The sequence below is a fragment of the Lagenorhynchus albirostris genome, chromosome 16 (genome assembly GCF_949774975.1).
Source record: "Lagenorhynchus albirostris chromosome 16, mLagAlb1.1, whole genome shotgun sequence".
Taxonomy (NCBI): Eukaryota; Metazoa; Chordata; class Mammalia; order Artiodactyla; family Delphinidae; genus Lagenorhynchus; species Lagenorhynchus albirostris.
The window spans coordinates 54,845,235-54,853,901 of NC_083110.1; positions in this window are offsets into that span (position 1 = coordinate 54,845,235).

The window sequence follows — 8,667 nt, forward strand, 5'->3', positions numbered from 1 at the left end:
TAAAACTGGGAAAATCTGGGCAACCTGGCACCACACTCTAGTGTAGGCACACTTCCTTAGTGTCTTGCCTGCCTGTGGATTTATGCTATTCTATTCTAACTTGCATCTCACAATTTAGATTAGTGTAATACATCTAAGTAGGGTTGTTTTTGAGACCAGAGGCCGTTCACTCACGATGTAAAATCCAGTGTATGTCAGGCTCTTCTCTTTTAATACAAATGGGTAGTGAGTCTGATGTCACATGTTCAACAAGTTCAGTGCAACAAATTCATTGGGTTCCTCTGCGATTCTCACCTCCTTCCCTTTAAGCTCATTCCCCTAATTACCAAACTCAGGAGAGGCATGGAATCAATAGGTGGGACGTTGGTGTTCTTTGGAGCTGCCCAAGTGGGTATAGTTGAAAAGGTTTAGGAACCCCTGGTTAAAGGACTCAGAAGAACGTTCCTCCCTGCCGCCTCCCCTCTGCAGCCTCGGGTTGCAGATCCACCTTGATTTAGCTCAAGGTTCTAGGCAAAGGCAGAGTGAGGACCACAGCCTCGTGAAGTATCCCTGGAGGTCCTGACTGAGAACTACCTCAAGGGAGGGTGCTTCTCACCACCTTAGGAAGATTTTGATACTGAGAGACTCCTTAGATAGTGTCCAGTACAGATCCTCATATTTGGGTCCACTGTTTTGTGGGAAGCACGGGTGGGGGGAAGGGAGCTGCTATTAATCGACGTGTACACCTTCAGCATGGCAGAGGGGCTTTTTGCTTCTAACTTAATTTACTTTAGTCCTCGCAGCAACTCTGTGAAGTCTGACTAACCCGACTTTGCAGATGAGGAACCTAGCTGGCCTGACATACCTCAAACCCTGTGCCCCGTAGTCCCCAGGGTCCCGGAGAACCGAGCACTCCACCTGCCTGAGCAGAGGCCGCTCTCAAACTGTGAAAGGAGCAGAAGCCTTAAGAAGCTCAAACAAACAAACAAGAGGTTGACAATTTAAAAATAAAACCAACACATACTGAGCCTGGAATGGAAGCTCAATATGGGTCCGTCCTTAGAACGCACTGCCCCCGATTCACCCCAAGCCCTGGGCGACCCCTCTGCCACTGTTTAGGTTGCATTTAGGGTTCCATTGGCTCATGGGGCATCATGGCCACCATAAAAGGTGGCCGAACCATGGATGGGAGGCTGCTTTCCCCCCACGTACATCTCTTCCCAACTCGGAATGTCTTTTCAAACACAAACATTTCTCTGCCTTATATTTCCAGAGGAGGTGTCCTTAAGCGCGGGTAGGCGACAGTGCTGTGACCCGGCTCCTGCTCAGCCGTTAAGGTTTTTCTGTCTCCTGGCAAGGGACAGACACAGCATTCCAGGCAGGGTAAGCAGTGGCACTGCTATTTATTTACCTGCTAATCCCACTTATGTGCAATTGATTTACTATTATAACTCCCCTTGCTTCCTGCCCTGAAGGGCTCCTGTAATTGACACCTGACTGCTTCTCTGTGCCCTGCTTCCTGCGCTGAGGGTTGGGAGCTGGTCTTGGGGTGACTCATGTTAGGAGGTTGTTTACACCGAAGAGAGGTTTTCTCCTTATAGACTGAGGAGGGTTACTATAAAAGCAGTGGTGGTGTTTTTTTTGCCCCTAATAACCGGTTCCCCTTTAGGTCACCCCTTTCCAAGGAAGTTTGTTTACTATTATTAAACTTCTTCCCCACTCCAAGTGCGGGCTGCTCCAGTTTATACAGTGTGCAGATGACTTTCCACCTTCTCTAGCGCAAACCCGGCCCCTGGGTTTCTCACCTGTCTCCATCCTTGATGAAATGCAGGTCAGCTGCACAGTCCCAAAGCAGGCGCTCACGGCCAAGGTGTCCGGGCTGCTCTTAGAATAAAGAGCTTGCCGGGGCCGTTACTTACCAGGTTTTACAAACATCTCTAAAAAGCAGGGTCTGCTCAGTAACGCTTCTACAATAAAGGTCCCCTGGCCAGGGTCTTTCACCTTTCTTGTGGGAGGGGTGAGCGAGGAACTGTTGGCATTGAGGTTGCTGGTGACAGGGCCCTTCTACTGAGAACAGAAGGATCCAGGCTGGCCCCCCGGGGACACCCCCATATCGAGCTCCTGGCCTGAGCAGACAGTGGGGGTGATGGTCTGAAGATCTGGTTCTAGCCTTCTGGAGACACTGCCCCACTCCTAAGTCGCTTCCATCTCCGAACAGCTCATTTGGGTGCCTAGGAGAAGCCGAGAGAAGGCAGCCGCAAAGCTTGCCCTGGAGGGGCGCTGCCAACATGTGAATGTGGTCACTTAAACAAGCGAAGGGACCGGTCACCTTCCAAGTTGTATACAGTCGCAGGTGTCTTCTCAAATAAACCTCGTGTTGGCTGTAGAATGAAATCAGCCTTCAGCCAGGCTTGAGCCTTCTGTCCTGCCGATTTCCCATCATTGCTTTTCACAAATCCTCTTCCCAGCCAATAGCGTGCTCCTGAGCTCTCTGCCCATTGCCACCTCCTTGCCTTTGCCGCGTGGCACTCTGGAGGACTAGAATGCCCTCCTCATCCTTTTCAACCATCAAGTCTGGAGTGACCTCACTCTAGCTCAGGTCCCCTCTGCTGGAAGAAATACTCCCTGACCCTACCTGTCCACAGGCAGCTCTCTCTTCATCAAATTCCACTAGTGTGCTCAGTACAGGTTCATATGGCACTGGAGATGTTAATAATCCTTACATGCATGTTCTCTGTCTCCCCCCAGTACCCTGTGGATACTGTGAGACTAGGGACTATTGCTTCACATTCATGCGCAGCCCTTCACATAAGTAGGACAACAATGAGTGAGACTTGACGATGGTACAACCAGTTATCTACTAGTCAGACCCAGAGTGTAGCTTCTTGCTTAGAAACTGCTTTTGGTGTCAGAAAGACCTCACTTCTAATCTTGACTGTGTCAACTCCCAGCTTTATGACCTTAGGCAAAAGCTATTTAACTTCATTGGACTTGTTTTTCATCTGTGAAAACAGACACCCAGTGGAATTGGCTCTCGGGTTTGTTGTGGATTTAAACGAAGTAACACATGTGAAATGCATGGTTGGTGCATTGGCTGGCACCGAAGCAGGTCTCAATAAACAGCAACCGTTATTATCATCTGATTCTTTTTTGGGCTGGTGCCCAGGTATATCTGCTACAGCAAGACTCAGCAAATAGCAAATTAATGTTGGTTTTAGGGGAGGCATCCTAGTGAGAATGTTGAAGTGAGGCCTGGAGATCCAATAAGGAGAGAAATCAGGGGTTAAGCCAACCCTATTTCTCCCAACTTTTCAACCACCTGCAGACAGACTAGCTCTTAGCCGATTCTCCAGATATTGCAGAGTTTTTCCAGAGGCAGGTGAAGAGTGACTATGTGTGACTCTGAAGACCTGTACTTGTCACCTGACCTTGAACATAACAAACAGCCCGTGAGGACGGTAGCTCCAATTACAGTCGTGGACTTGGAAGAGCTCTCTTAAGGCAGATTGATTTATTGGACCAGAAATTCAGCTCAACAGCCCATGCACAGAATCTGTCTTTGGCAAACTGCCCTGCCTGCTTCCTTCTCTCTTGCTCTGATATATTGATCTGTATGTGTGAGTTGGTGCAGTTGATTGTAGAGGTCTGTGTGTGTGTGCTACTGCCCCAGGATGGAAGCTCCTGGCTGGGGGCCCTCTGTCTGAGGGATCGCCAAGCCTGAAACTAGAAGGTCTCTTGCTCCATTTCTTCATGTGGTAGCTTAATTTCATTCGTCTGCTTCAGGTGGGCCCAGAATGTTCCAGACTTCCTCTCACTCTGTCTGACCTTCTGTTTCTGAGTGCAGTAACGTGTCATTTTGCAAGGAAGGAAGAAACCTAGTCTTCGTTGTGTGCCTTGTGCCAGGCAAAACATCACTATCCCCACCAGTCAAAAAAAACTAAGACTCAGAGGTGTTAAGGAACTTTCCCAAGGTCAAATGGCAGTAGAGCCAAGATCCATGCCCAGGTGTGTCTGAGTGATGACCTCAGTGATGGCAGACTCCAAGCTTAGTCCTGCTGGGGGACAAATGGCCAGCCATTACAGGAGGGACATCGAGATCACAGGGTCACCTTAAATAGAAATACTCTGAAATGTAGGGTCACAATTTCCATTCATGTTATCAGACATATTTTATACCCACCATGTGCATGGCTGTTTGCCCTCCCTTGTACTATCTATTGCTGTGTAACAAATTACCACAAACTTAGCAGCTTAATACCCATTTATTATCCCATAGTTTCTGCCGGTCAGGACTCCAGGCAGGTTTAGCTGAATCCTCTGCTTAGGGTCTCATAATGCTGCCATCAAGATGCTGCCCAGGGCTGCACTCTCCTCTGGAGGCTCGACTGGGGATGGATCCATTTCCCTGCTCACATGCCTGTTGGCAGCATTCAGTTCCTTGAGGTTGTAGGACTGAGAGCTTGTTTTTTGCTGGCTCTTGGTTGGAGGCTGCTCTCAGGTCCTACAGGCTGTTTTCCATGTGGGGATTCCCAGTGTGGCCACCTGTTTCCTCAGAGCCAGCCCAGGAGAGAGAGTTTCCTGCAAGATGGCGCTACCATCTTGTGTGACATAATCACATACATCCCATCACCTTTGTCATAGTCTGTTGGTTAGAATCAAGTCACAGGTCCTGCCCACATTCAAGGGGAGAGAGTCACACAAGGGCATGGACACAAGGAAGCAGAGATCATGGGCTGGGGGCACCTTGGGGGTCTGCCCACCACATCCCTCTTGTCCTTTCCCTGTTCTTTCTTTCTCTTTTTCTTCATTTCACCATCATCCTCATCTAGACTCAGACCTAGGGCTTTGCCAGTAAGTAAGAGCTTTACAGCAATGACATTAACAAGTAATATGGCTTTGTGCCAGGCACCAAGCTAGTTTTCTTTTTAACTTTCTCTTAAAGTATAATAGACACACAGAAATCTGAACCATCCAAAGTGGAGAGTTTGATGAATTTGTTTGAGACCGAACATACCCGTGTAACCATCCCACAGATCAAACACCAGGATATTACCAGCACCCCAAGGCCCTCTGCAAGCTCCCTTCCAGTCCCTACACCCTCAAAGGTAAACCTCTAACAGCATAGGTTATCTCTTCCTGTTTCTGTACATTTTATAAATGGCGTCCTACAGCCTGTGTTATTTTATGTCTGGCTTTCTTGACTCAACATAGTGCTGTGGCATGCGGTTCCAGGTTGTTCGTTCTCATGGCTGAACAGGATTCCCTTGTGTGAATATACCACAATTTGCTTATCCGTTCCACTGTTGATGGGCACTGAGTTGTCGCCAGTTTGGAGGTGTTACAAATGGTGCTGCTGTGAGCAGTGTATTATGTACCTTTTGGTGAACACCTGTAAGCATTTCTGTTGGAAATCTCCATGAGAGTGGCATTGCTGGGTCGTAGGGTGTGCATATTTCCATGGGCTATGTTTCTATATAGAATCCTCACATCCCCTCTGTGAGGAAGTCGTCATCATCCCCTTTATGCATGACAACATTTGAGCCAGACCCGCACTTCTTCCAGAGCTCCTGAAAGATTAGACCGGAGGAAAGGCACAGTGGAGAAAGTGTAGGTCTGGCTCTAATGCTTTTTCACTATCGGCAACCCTCTTTATTACTTTTGTTTAAGAGACCCATCGTTTTGGAAGAGTTCTGCACATCAAGCTACCAAGCAAATGTCGTTTGTTCACTATCATTTAATTCATCTTCCAGTTCTCTTATTAGTCAAAGATATATCTAACCGGCTGCAGTGTGGCTGATCCAACAACATGTATAACAGAACTGATATAATTTCAGAAAAAGACAAAGGAAGTCCTGGTTTGGGTTCACCTCTGTAGCCTCCTTACAAGAACACAGGGTTTCTAAAGGGCTGTGGAAACACTGACAGTCTGCTGTCCTTCCCCTTGTGATGTGAGGGAACTCCAGGCGATGGAGATCCCCACCCCTCCACTAAGGAAATCTAAGACCCAGACCCTGTCTGAAATCCTCTGATTTATGATCAATAAATATATATTAGTGCATAAGTAATTCATTCAGACTAGACCTAGATCATCTTTTCAAACAAACTTTCAAAGCCCCAACCATTTATTATGGGCTTATTCTTAAACTAAGATAGGTTATGAGAAGATAGTAAGGAACACTTTCCAAAGTGCCACCAAGTGGCCAGAAAGACTCAGGCTATTGCTTACATGTGGGAGTACTGGGTTCTTTCCCCTTTGTTTCTGTTCTTCTCCATCTGTTTCTCTTTCTCTGTCTCTCTCAGTGTGTCTCTCTCTATATGTGTATGTATGACATATATACCATACAAATCTCTCTCATATACATATATCTCCTGTATATACACATATGTAATATCTACATATATATTAGAGAGACAGAAAGACGTCTATCTTTATATCTCTATATCAACAAAATTGGGATCCCACGGTATCTTACTTTTTTATTAGCATTTTTTTCTATGCGATTAAAAAAGTAATTTCAAAAACATGATTTAAAAAATATTGCTGTTTCGGGCTTCCCTGGTGGCACAGTGGTTGAGAGTCTGCCTGCCGATGCAGGGGACACGGGTTCGTGCCCCGGTCCAGGAAGATCCCACATGCCGCGGAGTGGCTGGGCCCGTGAGCCATGGCCGCTGAGCCTGCGTGTCTGGAGCCTGTGCTCCACAACAGGAGAGGCCACAGCAGTGAGAGGCCAGCGTACCACAAAAAAATAAAAAAATATTGCTGTTTGATATTCCATCACATGCAGTTACCATGATTAATTTAACTAATTCTCTATTTGGGGATGTTTAAGCTGTTTCTAATATTTTGCCATTGCTAATAACACTACATGAATATGTCTGTACCTAAATCCTTGGGGACATCCCTGATATTTTCCTTAGGCTAAATGACAAGATGCTGAATAACCTACCAAATGGGTTGGCTTTTGGATGTTGACTTTTGAGTCTCATTATTAAATTTAAATTTATGCTGCTGCCAACAGTGTATAGAGTGTCTTTTCTGCCCACCCTGGTAATTTTCTATTATAAACAATTTTTCTCAGTTTTATAGGTAAAACACGATTGTTTGACTTTAATTGACTCCTAGTGAGGTTAAATATTTTTTTAGACTTGCTGTCCATTTGCGTTTCTCTTTATTTTGCGTTTTGTGTTCCTTTTTATGCCATGTGTTTTCCCACTCCTCCACAGAATGCCACCCTGTGCTCGGGCAAGCCTCTTTCCCTGCTGCATCCCTGCCTTTAGTGTCCCATAGAACTCGGCATGGTCAAATGCTTTGCAAACAGAACATATGTCAGAAAAATGCACGTTCACAAGGCCCGCAGGTGGCTTGGCCAGCCACATCTGTCATTCCTCCCATTAGGATCCCCGAATCCCTCCCAGAGCTGTAAACCTCACATCTCACCCAGACTCTGGACCTTCACCCAGGGGCCGTCAGAGCAGGAGGGGCTGGCCACGGTGCCTAATGACTTAACCAGGTGAGGTTCACGTGTGCATGACTGTGCCTCAGAGGGAGTGTTCCCTACTGCTCTGGGGAAACAGGCAACTGTAAATCAGGTAACAATATGGCACTGACTTATTTATCCTTGTAAGAGTTTTACATTCTGAAGTCAGCAGGGGACCCATCGCCTGATCCAGGGCCAATTTTCAGTCATCACTCTGGGAAAGCTCAATCCCCCTGCTCAGCTGGATGGCATGCAGGGGGCGTGCACGAGGCAAGGCACCCCACCGGGCCAGACCCGATCGTATCTCAGTTGGAACCAAATGTTATCTTCCAGAGATGCGAGACAGAGACAGGAAGTCACCAAACAGCGGGAATGTCTCCCCCTCACTGCTAACACTGCTCTTTCACACCCCCCAGCCTCCTGGAGCCAAGTTCCTCCTCCTTCAGAGGGAATGTTTGCCAGGATGACAGCTGCACCCTGGTAGGTGTGAGAGTGAGTCATTCCAGTTGGAGTGGACATGACAAAAGAGAGGCTGGTGCTATTTAGCAATCAAAGCCAAGACTGCACTCAATGTCCCCAAATATCGGGCTGGCCAAAAAGTTCGGGTTTTTCCGTAAGAGCATACCAAAATCCTGAACGAACTTTTTGGCCAGCCCAGTAAGTCATGGTATAACCCTTACAAGAGAATATTAGGCAGCCATTAAAAAGAACGTTGTCAAAGAATTTTTATGAGACTGAAAAAGGCTCATGACATGAAGTAAAATGAAGGAAAGAGAGGTGAAAACCCACCTGTAGAATATGATTCCAATTATGTAAGACTAGCTGGAAATATTGTAAAATGGTGACTGAGGATCTCTGCAGGTAAGATTAGGTTTGAGTTTTATGTTCTTGATTATTTTATTTAAAAATTTTCCTACACTAAGCATTTGTAACTAAATGTTACAAAATAATTTTCTAAAAATGTAACTAAATAATTTTCTAAAAATGTAACTAAATAATTTTCCTACACTAAGCATTTGTAACTAAATATTATTTTCTTTTTGTAAATAAATTTACAAAAATAAAATAATATTTTGAAAGACCGAGCCTGACGTGATCTGCCCCAGGCCCCTGGGATTTCACAAGCGCTATTTGTTAATCAGCTCTGCTCTCCTTAAGCTAGTGTTAGGGACGGATGTGCTTGCCCTCACCCCATGGCTTTCCTTCCTCC